The sequence below is a fragment of the Ochotona princeps genome, chromosome 2 (assembly GCF_030435755.1).
Source record: "Ochotona princeps isolate mOchPri1 chromosome 2, mOchPri1.hap1, whole genome shotgun sequence".
In the NCBI taxonomy this organism is placed as follows: domain Eukaryota; kingdom Metazoa; phylum Chordata; class Mammalia; order Lagomorpha; family Ochotonidae; genus Ochotona; species Ochotona princeps.
The window spans coordinates 101,174,851-101,194,611 of NC_080833.1; positions in this window are offsets into that span (position 1 = coordinate 101,174,851).

A 19,761-nucleotide genomic window follows, 5' to 3' on the forward strand; every position below is an offset into this window, starting at 1 on the left:
TATGAAACGGACTCTACATAATAGCATCAAAAATAGTCTAGCACTTTGGAACTAACCTATACAAAGACATACACAAAGAAAAGCACACATTCTTGCTGCAATTAAAAAGGCCTGAAATAAGTGGAAATATATCCCATGTTCATTAATTAAAAAACTTAATATTATAATACTGTTAGAATGTCATTACTGTCCACAAGTGATCTACAAAAATCAATGAAATTGCAATAAAAATTCCTATAATGCCTTTTTCCGGTACAGATAAACTAGCCCCTCAATTAATTAGCTTCTAATTAGCCCCCTAATTGATATATAATTCAAAACAAATTGAATAGTAAAAACATCCTTGATATACCACCACGCTGGTCCCTCCCAAAGTTCCATATTTTTAAAACTGGGAGGTGGCTCAAGAGGTTGGGTCCTCATCAAACATATGCAAAATATAGGTAAATTTCTTTGTTTTCTATAACTTTATGACTTCTGTTTGGTATATCTGAAAAGGCAATATTGTCACGCTTGCACTTTGGAGCCATATAAAATAGAGGTTACTTGATCACAAACACAGAAACCTCAAGATAGTTAATTTTACTATTAAGATGACTTAGTGACTCATGATAGGTTAATATATACAGCATGGACTTACTGGATATAGGAATAATTGGCATTCCAGGTGAGATAGGACAAGATGTGGCAAAATTTTATCATGTTACTCAGAATGCCCACAATATAAAATAGACAGATTATCTCTGGAATGTGCCATTTAATATTTTTAGGTCATTGGCAACTTAAATTGCAAAAAACAAAACATAGGTAATGTACTACACTAAAGGAAGATATCTACCTATACTTTGAAACAGTTTAATATTATTTTCATGTGAATTTTAGTTTTCAGGGATCACTCCGTTAACCTTCTGTGTAATCCCAGTTCCCTGGAATTGTCAGAAGCATCAGACACTCCCCAGTTACCACTTGACTCGACTCTGGATGCCCTGCAAAGCCTCTGACCTGCATGTCTGAAAGCCTCTGACCTGCATGACTGCAAGTTCAAGTCTCTCCTTTTTTGTCCATCTCTAATAATTGCTCAATGTCAATTAGCCTATGAACCCTGCATTTTAATCACAAGGGAACAAGGACCAACATAGATGAACTCCAACGATATTGGAGGGATAAGAACTAAATCAAGAAATTGTAGGGTCCCATTAAAATAGTTTGTACATTCTGATCAACATTGAACACCAGAGAATTGCTTATGTTTTCTTTTTTTCCAAAATCTCATGTTCTCCTGTGTTTCAGAAAGACACGAAGGTATAGTATTCTTGCTAACTATTACCATCAGGTCAATGAACTCTCATTTAGAATATGGCTGTTTATGGCTATATTAGTTAATTGAAAGCAGAAATTCTACATTTCAAATTCTTTTCATCACTAGACATAATGCCTGATATATATTGAATTTACAATCAATAGCTGTTAAAGGAACAAATATCCGAGTATTTAGAAGACAAATGATATGTCCTAGTTATCTTTCTAACTTGGAATGAGATGGTTCAGGATAAATTATCAAACTTTCTAAAATTTAAATGAAGAGTCTGAAGACTTCTTAGGCCATCCACTTACATTTCTTCTCAACGTGTACTTTTTTTTCTTACACAACTAGGCACTGATGGAACTTAAAAATTATATCTCATTTGCTTCAGCTCTGGCTATTATTATGAATCTTTTTCTTTTCATTAGCTTATCAAACACCTGGAAGACTAATATGGATCACCCAGAGGTCCAAGATTTGTAAACTACCAACATCTCATGGCAATGCGAGACCTATGTTTGACACTACAGTTGAATTATTTCACCTTTGCCGTTATATGGCTGCGATATGGAACAAGTCCTTAACATCTCTTTCTGGGTTTCTTTACTTTGGGAATTATGAGGCTTACAAGATCAGTTCTTTATTTTTATGATTAATTTCCACAGGCTCAGGGATTTCCCTTCTTCCCTCCCCAATTCTTCCATCCCCACTAATTTCTCCTACATTATTACAATAGTATAGTCCTTCAAAAACAGTCACAAGTTCATTATTCTGCTGTTTAAGTTACCCTGACATTGTAGGTATAGACAATGGTAGAAAGTCCAGCATCCTATTGCCAAGATATATTTAACAGTTTCATTAGGAGTCCAAGAAATAGTCTTTTAAAAAACTGTTGTTCTAACCTACAGAATGGGAGAAGATCTTTGCACACTACATAGGAGATAGAGGGCTGGTCTCCAGAATATACAAAGAACTCCAGAGAAACCAAAACACCAGAACAAACAAACTGCTCAAGAAATGGGCACGGGAAATGGGCAGACATTTCACAAAAGAACAAACCCAAATGGCAAACAAGCATATGAAAAAATGATCAAGTTACCTGGCAATAAGGGAAATCCAAATGAAGACAACAATGAGGTACCACCTAACTCCAGTAAGGATGGCACACATACATGATACCACCAACACTTGCTGGCGAGGATGTGGGGAAAAGGGAACCCTTCTCCACTGCTGGTGGGACTGCACACTTGTACAACCTCTATGGGAATCAGTTTGGCGAATACTCAAACAACTGAAAATCAACATACCATATGATCCAGCAATAGCACTCCTAGGGATATATCCAAAACATCTCCTACACAAAAAACCAACATGCACGCCTATGTTCATAGCAGTGCAATCTACAATCGCAAAAACATGGAAGCAACCAAAATGCCCATCAATAGAAGACTGGATAAGAAAGCTATGGTTCATCTACTCTATGGAATACTACTCAGCTATGGTTCATCTACTCTATGGAATATGCAGTTCTTTGTGGCCAAATGGGCCAAATGGGCCCGACTGGAATCCATCATGCTAAGAGAAATGAACCAATCCCAAAAGGTTAAATACCACACGTTTGCCTTAATCTGAGATGGTAAGATGACAACTTGGAAGATAGTACCTGTATATTGTAATATTAGTGCAATCTATAACAACCTGTATCCAATGTAATAAGATAATGTGATATAAACTATAAACCAACAATTAATGTCAAAATACTTAAGATCTACATCGAAAAACTGTAAAACCTACTTTACCCTCAATACGCTATGTTAATCTGTAATGGGGAGGAAGTGTAGGGAAGTCTTTCAGGACCATAAAAAGAGTGAGGAAAAAGTACAATATAGCCTATCAAGATCAAATCTGGTAATTCATAGACAACAGACTCAAAGCAGCACTAAACAATAGCAAAACTACTATACCAATGCATGAGGGGGGAACCGGGTGCGATCCTGACAGCCTCTTAACAGGAGGTCATGTGCGTGGAGCAGGAGGGCACTCCAGAGTGGAGCAGGTGGTAAGGAGGAAGCTTGGATCCCAACCATGAAGACTCCCAGACCTTCACCACAAACTATTAATACGAGCAACAAGGACTACATCCCAACTGCCTAGGAGGCCACAGGGAATTGGATGCCCTTGGAGGCCAAGTACTCTGAGCTCACCCACCCCCAACCGGAGCTTCCACAGGGGATGGAAGAAGTCCAAACACTATCGTGCAGAGGCCAACGTCATCGGAAAGACAACCAGAAGCCCTGAGCGGTCCGCAGAAACAGAAGAACGATAAATGTCCTTCGGGACCAGGGAGGAGAGCTTTCTCTGGTCCGAGCCTGGCTCCACCTCTGGACCCCCACCCTCTCTCGCGATGACCATCGGGATCGCTCCGAAAACCCCTCATAGCAAACAAACAACCATACAAACTAAAAAACTAAAAAACCTAAAATAAATAGACAAACAACAAAGAGTAGAGCTTGGAATCTGATAGGAAAGAGCTGGCATGGATTGGCTCATGCCTCGCTGGGTGGGACACAAAGATTAGTCACTCCTCACCATGGTGTTGGGGATTTCCCTGCACAACCCGCCCCCCCCCAAAAAAAAAATGTTCTGCACCTTAATTGTTGACAAATGTCTTGTTAGAGTTACAAGCCAGTCTAGATTACCCTAAAATCTGCCAAGATCAGCAAAATTATACTTCAACACAACAAATGGCTAAATACTAAAATGAAATAGACGCGAGACAGCTGAATGGTACCTTATAGCCATTTTAAGGTATATAGCAGCCGGTCCTGTATATAAACTAAAATTGAAATGTCAATGAGCTAATCATAGGTTGTGGTTAAGAACTTGCTTTTTTTTTTTTTTAACATACTGGTTACTCACAACCATGTCAATTCCATAATGTTGCAAACTGCTGTTGATGTTATATTGGGACTCTTAATTGACTGGGATGATATTCTGCCAGCTCTAACTTCGGACCAGAAATGGTCTCCCCAAGAAACTGTTCAACCCATCTGGACAACAAGTAGCTGGACTCTATGCTTGGTATACGTATGCAAGGAAAGAATCTTGATTGAATTTGAACTGTAATACTACATCAAGGTGGAGGAATCCACCAGGGGGGAGGGGAGGGGGAGGGGTGGGAGGATTCTCAGAGCCTATGAAACTGTCACATAATGCAAAATAATTAATAATAATGAAAAAACTGTTGTTCTTTGAAAACTATAAAATGGAATGCATGTAAAACGCATTGTTACAAAACAAATTTTTTAAAGTGCAGTCTTGTAAATTAAATAAAATCTTATGGGTCCTTGTGACCACCCACATTGACATCTGCAAAATAAAGAAGTTCTTTGTTGTGTTTTGCTTTGTTGCTGCATTCTTTGGCAAGAAAGACAACTCCTCTAGCTGTTAGAGCCTTAACAGAAACAATGAGGGCAACAGTTGTCTCCATTTGCCAGTCAACTACTCACATAATTGAGAATATATCCCTTACCTCTAGTAGCCAGTGGTTAAAACTCTCTAGTTTTAACTCTCTAGTAGCCAGTCTTAACTAGTAGTCAGTTTTAGCTAGTAGTAATTTTAACTAGTAGTCAGTTTTAACTAGTAGTCAGTTTTAACTAGTAGCTAGTTTTAACTGTTAGTTTAAAACTCTCTAGTAGCCAGTGGTGAAAATTCTGCATGCCAGGTTGGTGCTGTGGCACCCTGGGTTCAGCCATCATCAGCAACACCAGCATTCCCCATACCATATTAGAAACTTTAATTAGATTTTCCAATGTGTTCATTACAAAACTACAGCAGTCAGTGGATATTGCAGCGCAGTGGATTAAACCACCACTTGGAATGCTCACATTAATATCAGAGCACTTGGAATTAAGTTCCATGTCCATATCCAATCCAGCTTCCTTGTATGATCCTGGAAGGTAGCAGATGATGGTTTAAATATTAAGGTTCCTGCCACCCATGTAGAAGACTAGCATGGAGTTCCTGGCTCTTGGTTTCCGCCAGACTCAGATTTGCCTGTTCCTGCCCATCAGAGGCTGAATCAATTCATGCAAGCTCTCTCACTGTCTCTCTGTCTATTTCTCCCCTCCACCTTCCCATGTCCCTTCCCTTCCCCCTCCATTTCTCTCTCCTTCTTCCTCCTCCTTTTCCTCTCCAATAGATAAATTTTTTTTAACAAATACAGAGTATCATGGTTTTTCCTTCTAGTTTGCAAATGAGAAAACTAAGGATTATATGGGTTAAAAAAATTTTCTTTGGCCATATAATGTTCTGGCATTTGAACCAAATCTGGTAGATTCATACAGATAGCATTCCTTTTGGAAAATGTATATTTGTTTTTATCTATTTGAAAATCAAAGCAACAGGGATTGAGAGAGAGATGGGGGTGGGGAAAGGGAGGGAGAGAAGAGACAGAGAGGGAGGAGAGAAAGAGAGAAATCTCTTATCTGCTGGTTCACTCTCCAAGTGCCCACAATATGCAGGGCTGCGGCCAGACTGAGCTAGAAGCACAGAATTTCACCTCCGATATGGATGGCAACTTCTCAAGTATTTGGAACAATCATCTGTTGCCTTCCAAGATGCATAAGCCGGAAGCTTAATTGGAAATGGAGGAGCCTGGGTTTGAACCAGCACTCCAATATGGGGTGCCAGCATTCGTATTGACAGTTTAACTGCCTGCCCCTAAGTATGTTCTTTATTGTTCCAAATGATTTACAAGTCTTTTTAACAACTGCTTTAAGCCCTGTCTTCTCAATTATCCCAAGGCAGAATGCGAAAGGTGGGCAACACAGAAGGTGTGCAAAGAGAGAGATACAATGCATATTATCAACAATAGATGTATTTGGGGGAATGGCAGTAGACTAGGAACTTGTGATAGGAAGGGAAGCTGCCAATGGGAAGCCTGGCCTGGATTGTGGAGCACTTTCTGAGCACCACAGTAAGGATTTGGGACTGAATTCTACGGGGTTAGAAAATCCAAAGTTTTTGATAAGAGGAGCTCGACTAAGTGATCCATGTTCGAAAACAAAGACCTGCTGCCATATGTAGGATACTCTGAGTGGAAGAAGCCCAGAGCCGTGAATATGAGTTATGCATGACTGCAATAGTTTTGCAGGAGATTATGAAAGCCAGAATTAGGGTGTGGTTGCAGAGCAATGGAGGACTTTGAGAAATACATTGCTATAAAATATTATCAACAGAATCCTCCCTGCTAATGAAAAAAATAACTCAGCACACAGAGCTACTGGTGGTACATCAGTAACACATTTTAATTCAACATATCTTTATTGTCCACCTACCAGAAGGCAGGTGTTGTGCTAGGCACTGAAAGGAATTCAGAAATAAACACAAAGCAGTTTCTGAACATCTGTTTTTTCTTTCACTGCTTTTCTGGCTATTGTACTGAGCCCTTCTACATGGGCACCTAATTCTCAGGACAGCTCCACACGGTAATAACTTACTTTCTCCATCTCATAAATTGGAACATCAAAGATTGGAGCGGCAAAATAATTTGCCAAAGGTCAACCAGAGAGTTCTAAAGGCTACAGAGTGTTACTAGTGCCTTCCAAATACAAAAATACATTAGTACAGGAAAAGGCATTCCCTCTCTGAGCTGGACGTTTGCAGTTTCTTCGCTAAATCCATGCCTTATTCCTTCCTTGCCTGTGTTTATACTCAGAAGTTGAAGTCATATTTTTTAAAAGATTTATTTATTACTATTTGAAATGCAGGTTTACACAAAGAAGGAGAGATAGAGAAAGATCTTTCATCCTCTGGTTCACTCCCTAAGTGGCTATAATAGCCAGAGCTGAGCTGATTTGAAGCCAGGAGCCAGGAGCCTCTTAAGGGTCATCCCCATGGTTACAGGCTCCCAAGGACTTAGGCCATCCTTTACTGCTTCCCCAGAAGATAAGCAGAAAGCTGAATTAGAGGTAGAGCCGCAAGAACACAAACTGGAGCCCATAAGTGATCCTAGTTCCACAGGGTAGAAGATTAGCCTGTTATGGAGTCACTTAAAAAATATATCAGCAGGGCCTGGCGGCGTGGTCTAGCGGCTAAAGTCCTCGCCTGAAAGCCCCGGGATCCCATATGGGCGCCGGTTCTAATCCCGGAAGCTCCACTTCCCATCCAGCTCCCTGCTTGTGGCCTGGGAAAGCAGTTGAGGACGGCCCAATGCTTTGGGACACTGCACCCGCGTGGGAGACCCGGAAGAGGTTCCAGGTTCCCGGCATCGGATTGGCGCGCATCGGCCCGTTGCGGCTCACTTGGGGAGTGAATCATCGGACGGAAGATCTTCCTCTCTGTCTCTCCTCCTCTGTGTATATCTGGCTGTAATAAAATGAATAAATCTTTAAAAAAATATATATATCAGCAAACAAACTACTGCACTGATTAAAATCTTTCCATGGTTTCCCACTAAGATTGCTATCCCAAGTTCTTCGCTGGGGCTACAGGCTCTGTTAAATTAGCCCTTAGCATTGTTCGTGTTCTCCTCATAATGCTTGATCCCCTGGCTATCATAATCCATTAACCTCACTTTCTTGTAGACTATGATATTGACTTTTCCATCTAGGGCCTCTGAAAATTCCAGGACGTTCCCTTTACGTGCATTCATGCTCCCATTGTTCATCAGCCAAGTTTATGTGTGCATGTGCGTGTGTGTGTGTGTGTGTGTGTGTGCACTGTTTGTTTTACAAAGGATTTTGCCTGAGTCAAAGGGAAAGTCATTACTATCCATCCTGATATTAACTTTTTAAAGATGGAATTTTAACATGACTTTTTATATTTAAATAAAGTTGTGCTAAGAAGTTTCTTGAGGATTGAGTTTTTCAGTGTGCCCTTAAAGTCTGTGCACTGCCCATTGTCAGGAGCACTGCACGTGTGCCCTAAGATGACGCTGAGGCCGTTCCTCCTCTCAGAGCTTGGCGGTATACAGGTTTCGGGAAGTGCGTTCTGATTGGCCTGTAGCTACATGCCTGGCGCGTGTGCTGTGCGTGATCAGAGTTATGATTGGTGTGCCTGCCGCGTGCATCGGTGACGTTTAAGCTGATTGGATTAGGATTGTATATAGTGGTGGGGGTTTCAGGAAGAGGAAGGACAGGAAGAAGAAGAGACGGAGACAGAGTTGGATGGACAGACAGACAGAGACGGAGGACAGGGCACGACTGGGACGGACGGACAGAAGAAGACTGGGGGCTACGAGGAGACTGGGGAATGAAGCAGAGAGAAACAGGAGGAAAAGGGAGAAGTCGAGTCGACCGGCTGGGAAACTGACTGGTTGGAAGGATGAAGTGCCTCTTGAAATAGAGCCTGGAGTATCGGGTGATTTCTTCTGCAGGACAAGAGACCCCGATAGTCCACCTCACTCTTATCCCAAGCCAGTTGTTTGCTTTACCTGCAAGCTTCCATAAGGCAGGGGCCAGGGGAATCATGTCTGTTTTGTTCCCCATGGCACCTACTCTGTGCAGCACAGTGATTAACCCCAAAAAGGTAAAAAAAATGTGTGGAGAGATTATATGAATAAGATGTTACTGCTTATTTTTCCAGAAAGTTTCAAAAGTAATATCTCATTTTATTGGCACAGTAATTGTGTCTTGAATATTTATGCTTGTATATAGCATAGATGAAAAAAAGATGCTTAATTGCTCAACCATGCTGCATGTATTAGCCAAGGTAGGTAAACAGTTCATTATTACGTAACAGAGGCGGAAGTGACCTTCTGTTCTTCAGTTGACCAGCCTGGAGACACACGTTCAAACAGGAGCTGAGTGCATATTTACTGGGGTTTGGCTGAGAGTGGTTCTAGATTATCTTCATGTGCAAAGACCACTCTCTGACTTACAAGTTCTCTTCAGCTTTTTAGAATTCTAAAGAATATCTTATGATGATCACCTTACAATTTAGTTCATGAGCCAGGGAATGACCATAATTTAGTAAATTCAGCTTATTGATTTGCAAAGTGGGACTGATACTCTACAGCAGAATGGCTCATTTCGAGTATTAAGATGACGTATATACGCTGCCATAAACAATGGTTGCTGCAATGTTTTTCCTGAAAATCAGTTATTAATTTGAATGATTATAATAAAAAACTTAGATGACTTTGAGAGTGAAATAATTTCTCCATTCCTTGTTTTCACAGAAAGTACCATTTCTCCAGTAATAAAAGAGAAATGGATCATTTCTCTTCCTGTCTTGTTTTTGTGATGGGAGGAAGCCACACAATTGTTTTTCTGATTCCTTTTTTTTTTAAACTAAGAGTCATGTCCTCTGAAAGGAACTTTAAAGTCCCCTTACTTTGGCCTCTTTACTCTGAAAGTGGAACTCCCAGTAGAGGCCTACCAAACACTTTTTCTTGGTTCTTCTCTTCTAGCCAGCCAGATGGCCTCGTGCTAGAAAGGGGTGAGTATGAGGCTGCAGCTCACAGTGCAGCTCTGCCTGTGAACGCTGCATCACCTCTAAAGCATCTCCACATGGAGAGGAGCGAGCAGAGTGATGCTACATCTCCTGGCAGTGAAGTCAGATCAAGTGTTTCACGGGAGAGGGATGGTTTCAATCAGCAAGGCTTGCATGTGGGAGCCTCCTGGCTCCTCTTCCTCACCTACTCTTGTGCCAGAATCACACTCCAAAGAGACTGAACCAGCCCACTGATAGAATTATATCCAGTGCAATATTCACCCTGGGGTCGGCTCCATAACCTGAGCATGATGTGAGTCTCAAAGCAGGCACCCAATAAACACATGTTGAGTGATTGATAAAATAGAAGTGTATAATGGACAACTTTACACACATGCTCACAAATTTACAGGCTTTTGGTAACAGGCATCTGTGCTCAAACACTTTCACCTTTACTCTCCCTTTCATGTTTTTTTTTCTTTTACTCTTTAGGATCACTTGTTATACCTCCTCCCATTCCCACATACACTTGCACATATGTGCACACACACACACATATCCCTAGAGATCAAAAAGACATGGAGGTGAAATACATCAGCTTCAATTATATTAAAAGCAAACTTTCAGCTGACAATGTAACATACCTCAGAAAAATTTTTGTTCTGCTGCAAATAATTTCTTTGAAAATGCAAGCAAGGTGTCATTGAGTTCAATCCACTATCAGAACTTCATTATTTAAGGAAAAATTATTTATTTATTTTCCTATTTTTACTGATTTGAAAGGTAGAGACAGCGATCCAGAATTGGCCCAGGAGTTAGGAGTTCAATCGAGGTTTCCCACAGAGGAGGCAGGGTTCAACCGCCACCTGCTGCCATTGTCGGCTGCCTCCCTTGATGCACATTGGCAGGAAGCCAGGATTGAAAGTGTGGCCAGAACTAAAACCCAATCATTCCGATGTTGAAGATAGGCACTATAAGAGATATCTTAACTGCTGTGCAAAATAAGTACCTCATAATACTTTTAGGATGAATTGGTGAGGCATAACTGGCTCTTTAGCCCTGGATAATATCCACAATGGAAGCAGTTATGAGACTATAAGCAGAGGGGAGATGAGGTGAGACTATCTGTTGACAAGCTGTGGCAAGACAGATAAAGGGAAGAATGCTTCAAAGGCAGCACGAAAAGAATGAATAGGAGAGAAACATGTTTGCTCACCTGCTTTGCTAAAAGCACTGACACATTGATCAGACAAAAAAAAAAAAAAAGAAAACAAGTTAGAATGAAAAGAAGTACCCATCAGAATATAGTAAGAGACATTTAACCTCAACAGATGAATACATTGTCACATGGCCAGCATAGTTCTGAGGAGCCCATTGTGTATAGGCCAGGCAGTTCAGACAGGCAGAAACGTGAAGATACGCTAGCAAATAGAAAACTGCCACATGTTATGGGACTTAGGCATTTGAAATAAAGCTGATGTGGAAGCTCAATGCACATTCAAATATTGGTAGGAAGGTCCCATCCAAACTGTCATCCTGTACCCTGACTCTTCTGAGTTTTTATCTTTGCACCCCATTTTATCCATAGCTATAATCTCTTTTGCATCCATCCATGTAAGATTTGGCTTATTTTATATGTTTGATATTTTATATGTGCAAATTAAGTGCTAGAAAATTACTTACTTTGGGGTTTTTGTCTTCTTTCTTCCTTTCCTTAGAAACCTTGCAATTACCATATGTAAAGATTCTTGTGGCAGCTGAAGTCCTCACCTTTCGCAACCTGAGATCCCATATGGGCACCGGTTCTAATCCTGGCAGTACCGCTTCCCATCCAGCTCCCTGCTTGTGGCCTGGGAAAGCAGTCGAGGATGGCCCAGTGCATTGGGACCCTGTAACCATGTGGGGGACTTGGAAGAGGCTCCTGGCTCCTGGCTTCGGATAGGCTCAGCTCCAGATGTTGATTCCACCTGGGGAGTCAATCATTGGACAGAAGATCTTCCTCTCTCTTCCTCCTCCCCCTCTCTACATATCTGAGTTTCCAATAAAAATAACTAAATATTTTAAAAAAAGATTTTTTTGTTAGCCTGTTGCATGTTGAGAGATATTCCCATCATCCTCTTCCCTGGGCAGAAAAATCTTAGCTATCAGTCAGTGGTGCAATCATGAAGTAACCAGACATGCTGTCTAAAGCACGTGAGGCAGCCTGGCCAAGACCAGCAGAAGAAACAGCTCAGGAAGTCATGTTCATGTTGCCAACACAGAGAATGATAATATAAATGAATGGGTATTATTGTAACGCAGTATGTTTGGGAGTAGTCTGTTTTATAATATGTAAAAAATGAAACTGAAATGCCAAATGGGTCATTGGCTCAGTTTCTCAGGATTAGGAAAAGAGAATATTTCAGTCTAATTGAGCAAAGAGCCCATTAAAAGGCCAGGGGCAATAATTTGTACAAACAGGAGGAGACTTCATGTAAGTTAGAAGAGGAGAAGCAAGTCTGTCAGACTTGGGGTCATCATATTAAAGCTAGGCAGACTTTTTACAAACATATTGAACAAGAACATTGCCACATGTATCTTACATTATTTAGAGAGGTAGCTGGGAATCCTGAGTTTTAAATTTTCCTGTCCATCTTTTTCATTCTCCATAGAAACCAGACTTAACCTTTTCCAAACTCATCAAATCCCAGATCACACTCTTTCCCTTAAGGAAAAATCTCATCTCTTACAAGTACCTGAACCCAGATTTTGCTCCCTCTCCCCATTAAGGAATAATTACTTCATGCCTGCAGTTAGTCCTGCTGCCCGGAGGTCCACCCAGAGGACATCGGACAGCCTTCTGTTCTTTCTTCTGTAACTTCAGTGTCTCGCCTCTTACTCCTACCTTCCCATCAGAATGGAAATAACTCAATATTTGCATTTTAAAAACTCCTCTTAATATTTTTGTGTTAGTGCTTTTTCTGTCTCCCCTTTATTCTAAAAATTTGGGGATGAAGTGGTACATGGTTACTGCTATAGAGTCCTCCTGTTCATTTGTCTTCCAACTTCTTTTGATATTGCTTCTGTTCTCAACCTTTCGTGAAATCGTTTTCATCGTAGCTGGGAGCCAGCCTGGGCCTGACCTTTGCAATGACATTGACCTTGCTCTTCTTAATTACACGTGGAATATTAGGAAAATCCACCAATCACCCTTAGGTTATTTTCTCAGATATTATCCACAGCATCTTCAAGCTAGAGGATGCCTGATGAATTACGTGTTCGTTATTGTCAGCCCCTTATTTAAAACTGAAAGGGACAGGTTGAATACTTAAGAGCTGCATTTTGGTTGGTTAGGAGGGGTTACTGAGGTTCTTTATGTGTGAGAAGTACGATGCCTCCTTACTTACAGGAAAGCCATGCCAGCACCATCAGTATGAACAACTGTGTCCTGCGTAAAACAGTCCAGGATATGATTATAGTTGGGAGGAGAATGAGGAAAGCACAGCCTATGTTTGGTGTTGGGCGTTAATCATGTCAATAAATGGTCATGTAATGAGTAACTTGGAGCCTACATGGTGCAAACAAACCAACTTAACTTACTTGGTTCTCTGCTGGTGACACTCTTTGCTGTTCACTCAAGTTTTTTCAAGAGGTCCTTTGGTTTGTTCTAGAGAAAATTAGCTTGCAATCAGAAACTTTGTAGCAAGAGTGATGATATGAAAAACAAGGGTTTTTTGGTTTGTTTTTCAGCTTGTGTGTTCAGGAAAAAATGAAAGCAGAACATGGGGAAGGACACAGAAAACTAATGTACCATATTCAGAAATAAAATTTCCTTTTTGTTTGCTTGTGTGAGATTTGTTTACCTATTTGAAAGACAGAGATTCAGAGAAGGAGAGAGACCCAATAGGGCAATACAAAGGAATTTGAACTGTAAAATTTAGGAAGGATGAGTGCCTCAGGTAAGACCAGCAGTGGAGCTGTCAAGCTGCATTGGTTCCAGTTGTTGAGCAATAGCACTTGTGAACAGGTAAAATGGTTACTGTTTTAGGTCACTAAATGTTTGACTTGTTCTAAACACTGGCTAACTGAAATGGTTATGAAAAAAGCAGCATATTAAATAAGTAAAGAAAAATTCACTCTGAGGTGAATGTATTTGTAGAACATCTAGAAATATGTTAATTTAGGCCCATCCCTTATATTTTTCCAGGATTATTTCCAAGAGAGTAAAATATTCACATTTGAAATATAAAGCCATGAAGTTTTGCAAGAAATAAAAAACATATTTATAGAATAGTGAGTATGAGGAGGTGCATCTGAACTATGCTAAAATGTAAAATCATAGAAGAGTGATAAACCTGATAACACAACAATTAAAACGTCCTCCATTGTGGAAAATAATGAGAGAAAGAAATGATCAAAAGCCAGATTCTTATCAGAGGAAAGTATTCTCCACTATTAGAGACAGAAGACTAGAAAAGTATCAGACAAAATACTAATTTCATTATTGACTAAAACACCCCTGGTACATGATTATAAAAATGAATAAGTTCAATAGGAAATGATATAAAATCATTTTAGTGTACAAATCAGAAAAAATGAAATGCAAATCTCTTAAACATATACATTTTTATAAGTAGTAAAAAATATTACTTAGAGACCCACTGTATTATTCTTAATAACAACCGTGCAAAAGAGCTCAGTTTGATAACATGCTGGAAAATTTGTGGAAAAGTAGATACTTTCTCACATTGCCTGTAGAAATGTATTTTCTTAAAGATTTATTTTTTATTTTTATTGCAAAGTCAGATAAACAGAGAGGAGGAGAGACAGAGTGGAAGCTCTTCCGTCCGATGATTCACTCCCCAAGTGATCGCAACAGCCAATACTGTGCCGATCCGAAGACAGGAGCCAAGAGCTCTTCCAGGTCTCCCACACTGGTGCAGGGTCCCAAGGCTTTGGGCCATCCTCGACTGCTTTCCCAGGCCACAAGCAGAGAGCTGGATGGGAAGCGGGGCAGCTGGGATTCGAACTGGTGACCATATGGGATCTCAGATGCGTTCAAGGCAAGGACTTTAGCCTCTAGGCCATGGCGCAGAGCCCTAGAAACGCATTTTTTAAAGAAAGATTTGGTCTTTTAAGATTAATATTTGAAAGAGTTGAACAAAGAGGGAGATCAGGGAAATTGACGGGGAGAACCACTATATCCAGGGCTGGGCCAGGGCAATCCTTGGAACTCCATTTGGGTCTTCCCATGTATGAAGCAGGCACACAACTACTCTTCATCAAGTGCTTAGTACCAGTAAGACGGAAGCCAGAGGAAAGGTGAGACTCAAGCCTAGGCACTCTGACATGCAACAAAGTTATCCTAGGCATCATCGTAACCACTGCACAAATTTCTGCCCATAAAAGTGTAAAACAGAATATTTGAGACTGTAGAATTTATAAGAAAAGTAGGTTTATTTTTACCCATGGTTCTGGAGATCCAAGAATCTGGTGCCAGATGTGCTTGACTTTCTGTATGGGCTACCTGCTACATCAGCTCGTGGCCAAATGGAAGACAAGCATGCATTAAGGAAGAGATGCAGGAGACAAAGAAGTTGACTTGCTTGCTGTACCGTAAACTGCCCTCATGAGAATTAATCCAGTCTCTCAAGAAAGAAAGAAACCCTTTCTAACTACTAATCACATCTTAAAGATACCACTACATCTTAAAGCTGTTTTCTTGGAAATCAGATTTCAACATAAATTTGGTAGCAAAAAACATATCCAAACCACAGCACTAAGTGACTGAGAAAATAAGAAGGCATAGTCTTAAAATCAAATTTATTTTTGTATTTTTATTGTTATTATTCTCCATGATATAGCTTGTACATATAGGGATTCCCCCTGTACATTTTTGTATTTGTATATATGTATATACATGTTTACCTCTGTATCTATTTGCTTTGTATTTTGTATGAATGCTGCCTTATATCAGAGAGAATATATGATATTTATACTTTCTGGATTGGTTTATTTCATTATGCATAATGGCTTCCATTTGGGGTCATTTTGTTGCAAATGGCAGAACTTTCTTCATTTTAATAACAGTAGTATTCCACGGAGCAAGTTATATCACAATTTCTTAGGCCATACGAAAGAAAATCTTTCATGTACTGATAAGAAAGGTATACAATATACTATAATAGGTAAAGCAAAATATACAAGATAATATTTATGGTAGTAACAAGTGTAGAACGAGAGACTATATGCAAAGGTATGTTTAACATGGATAAAGCATCCTGGGTATCCTTGGAGGGATACTAAAGAAACCAACGTTACAGTAGAAGGGAATCATACAGGGAACCATCTAGAGGCTGCAGCAGCAATCGCCACAGTGTGTTCTCTTATACTTATTATGGTGACCCATGTGAATATATAACTGTGCAGAAATTAAGGAAAAATGTAGAGATCAAGGACAGAAAATAACAAAAACAAAACCCAGATGCTTCTGAAAAATGACAGAAATAGATACAGGAATTTACCCTTCTCCATGTGAAGAGTTTTAGAACAGAATAATGCTAAAGGCATTATGTTACTTAGAAATAAGCAAATGGATCAATGGACCAAAGTAAAGCATCCAGTAAAAAAAATAAAATAAAATAAATCCACATACATGGTGATACTGGATTATCACAGAAGCAGTACTGCAGTTCAGTGATATTTCAATATTTTACTTTCCTTGTAGTCACAGCTTGAAATTGAATTCCTGTTTCTTATTATGCTTGAAGTCAATGAAGATAAATTAAGAATTTACATGTGAAATACAAACATCTAACAGTTTTAAAGGAAACCAAAGTAGAAGGCTTTCATGACCTTGAAATGGAGGAAGATGTTTTCAAAACATGCAAATCCAAAGAGAAGGGATTTAGTAAACTCTGAGGCAGGATAAGATCAGTGGTTGTCAGGATTTGAGAAAGAGGAGAGAAATGAGTAGGAGGGGAAACATATTGTGGCTGTGAAAATGCTGTGCATGAGGTTATAATTGTATTCCCATGTTGTCATACATTGTCCAAACCCTTGGAATGTTTTAATACCAAGAGTGAACCCTGACATAAGCCATGGTCTTGGGTAATAATGATGTGTCAGTGTTGATTCATCATTGCAGCAAATGTCCTGTTTTGATGCAGATGTTAAGAACAGTGGAAACAGGCTTGGCATGGTAGCCTAGTGGCTAAAGTCCTCACCTTGCATGTGCCAGGATCCCAAATGGACACCCATTCTAATCCTGGTGGCCCCGTTTCCCATTCAGCCCCCTGCTTATGCCCTGGGAAAGCAGTCGAGGATGGCCCAAGAAGTCTTGGGACCCTGCACTCACATGGGAGACCCAGAAGAGGCTCCTGGTTCTGGCCATTGCAGCTGCTTGGGGAGTGAATCAACGACAGAAGATCTTCCTCTCTGTTCTCCTCTCTGTATATATGACTTTGCAACAGAAATAAAATAAACCTTTTTAAAAGAAGGAACAGTGCAAGCTTTGCATGCCTAGGTCAGAGAATACACCAGAAATCTACATACCTTCGTCTCAGTTTCAGTGGGTTAGTGTTACCTGTAGTGCAAGTTTGAGTGTTGGCTGCTCCATTTCTTTTTTTTTTTTTTTTTTTTGATGTTTTTTTTTTTTTAATTATTTATTATTTAACTTCAGTAATTACATTGTATTATGTGACACAGTTACATAGATACTTGGGTTCTCCCCACCCCTCCCCAAACCCTCCCACCATGGTGGATTCCTCCACCTTATTGCATAACCACAGCTCAAGTTCAGTTGAGATTTCCCCATTGCAAGCGTATACCAAACATAGAGTCCAGCATCTTATTGTCCCGTCAAGTTCAACGGTTTCTTAGGTATACCCTCTCTGGTCTGATGACAGAGCCAGCAGAGTATCATCCCAGTCAATTGAAAGCTCCAACATACCATCAGCAAAAATTTACATCATTATGGAATTAATTGACATAGTAATGAGTAACCAATATGTTAAAAGTAAATGCGGGTTCCCAGTCACCTTCTGTGACCACCTCACCTATACTTCAATTTTAGTTTATACACAACATATAACATTCAAAACATAACATGTTATACATAACATCATATCATCTTAAATTAAGGCAAACATGTGGTATTTAACCTTTTGGGATTGGCTCATTTCCCTTAGCATTATGGTTTCCAGTTTGGCCCATTTGGCCACAAAGAACTGCATTTTGTTTTGTTTAATAGCTGAGTAGTATTCCATGGAGTAGATGAACCATAGCTTTCTTATCCAATCCTCTTTTGATGGGCATTTTGGTTGTTTCCATGTTTTTGCAATTACTGATTGTGCTGCTATGAACATAGGAGTACATGTTGGTTTCTCATAGAACAAGTGTTCTGGATATATTCCTAGGAGTGCTATTGCTGGATCATACGGTATGTTGAATTTGAGTTGTTTGAATATTCTCCATACTGATTTCCATAGAGGCTGTACCAGCCTGCAGCCCCACCAGCAGTGGAGTAGGGTTCCCTTTTCCCCGCAACCTCGCCAACAAGTGTCGTTGGTGCTTTTATTCATGTGGGCCAGTCTTACTGGCGTTAGGTGGTACCTCATTGATGTTTTAATTTGGATTTCCCTTATTGCCAGGGAACTTGGGCTGCTCCATTTCTTATCCAGTTCCTGTTACTGCACTTGGGAGCCTGTGCTGATATTGGAGACCTGGATGAAGTTCCAGGCTCCTAGCTTCAGTCTGGCCTAGTCTTGGCTGCGACCATTTGACTTATGAGCTAGTGGATAGAAGATGTCTCTTCCTATCTCCACCTTTCTCTCTGCAACTCTTTGAAAAATTATTTTTTTTGTAGATGAGGTAATAAATTTGACAACCTTAAAATGAAGAAATCAAGTTAATCAAAATTTAAAACAGAGTAAAAAGTCAAGTCAAAAATTTCATATACACATGCACTCAATCTAGGATTCAAGAAGTACAAGACAATAAAAAATGGTCCAATATCATGAATAAAAATTTCACAGAAGAGGCGACATAAATAACGCAAATGGCAATGGGGCAGGTGTTCGGCTTAGCCCTTAAGATGCTTATGTCCCACATTAAGTACTGGGTCCAATACCTGTCCCAGCCTCCTGACTAGCTAGCTTCCTATTGATATAGGCCATGGTAGACAACTCTGTTGACTCAATGATTGGGCTTAAAAAAAAAAAAGGCATATAGTATATAGCAATGAAAATGATTGCACTAACAAATACATAACAACATTGATGAATCTCACAATATCACACCAAAGAACAATTTTTAAGAATTTATTTTTATGTGAAACATAGATTTACAGAGAGAGGAGAGATACAGAAATAAGGTTTTACATCTACTGATTCATTTTCTCAAATGACCAAAATTACCAGAGCTGAGCTGATCCGAAGCTGGCAATCAGGAGCTCTCCAAGCTTCACCAGGTGGGTACAGGGTCCCTAGGACCATCCTCTGTTGCCTTCCCAGAGCACAAGCAGAGACTTGGATGGGAAATGGAGCATTTGGGACTGGTGTCACCCATATAGGATACCAGTGTGGAGGATTAGCCTGCGGTGCTATCATATCTGCCAGTCCAAGCCGAATATTTTTTCTGAAATATTTATTCTTTTTTATTGCAATGGTAGATTAGATCTACAGGGAAAAGGAGAGACAGAGAGAAAGATCTTCCATATGCTGGTTTGCTCCCCAAATAGCCACAATAGTAGGAACTGAGCTGACCCAAAGCCAGAATCCAGGAATTTCTTCCAGGTCTCCCATGTGGGGACAGGATCCAAAGGCTTTGAACCATCCTCTGCTGCTTTTTCAGGTCATAAGCAGGAAGTTGAATGGGAAGTGGAGTAGCTGAGGCATGAACTGGTACCCATATGGGATCCTGGTGCTTGCAAGGTAAGGATTCTGCCCTTGCATTGAGTCATTACACCAGGCCTCCCTCAAAAACAAAATTTAGGCTTAGTATTTAGTATTGGAGGGAGCGACAATGATATAATTTTGAAAGAG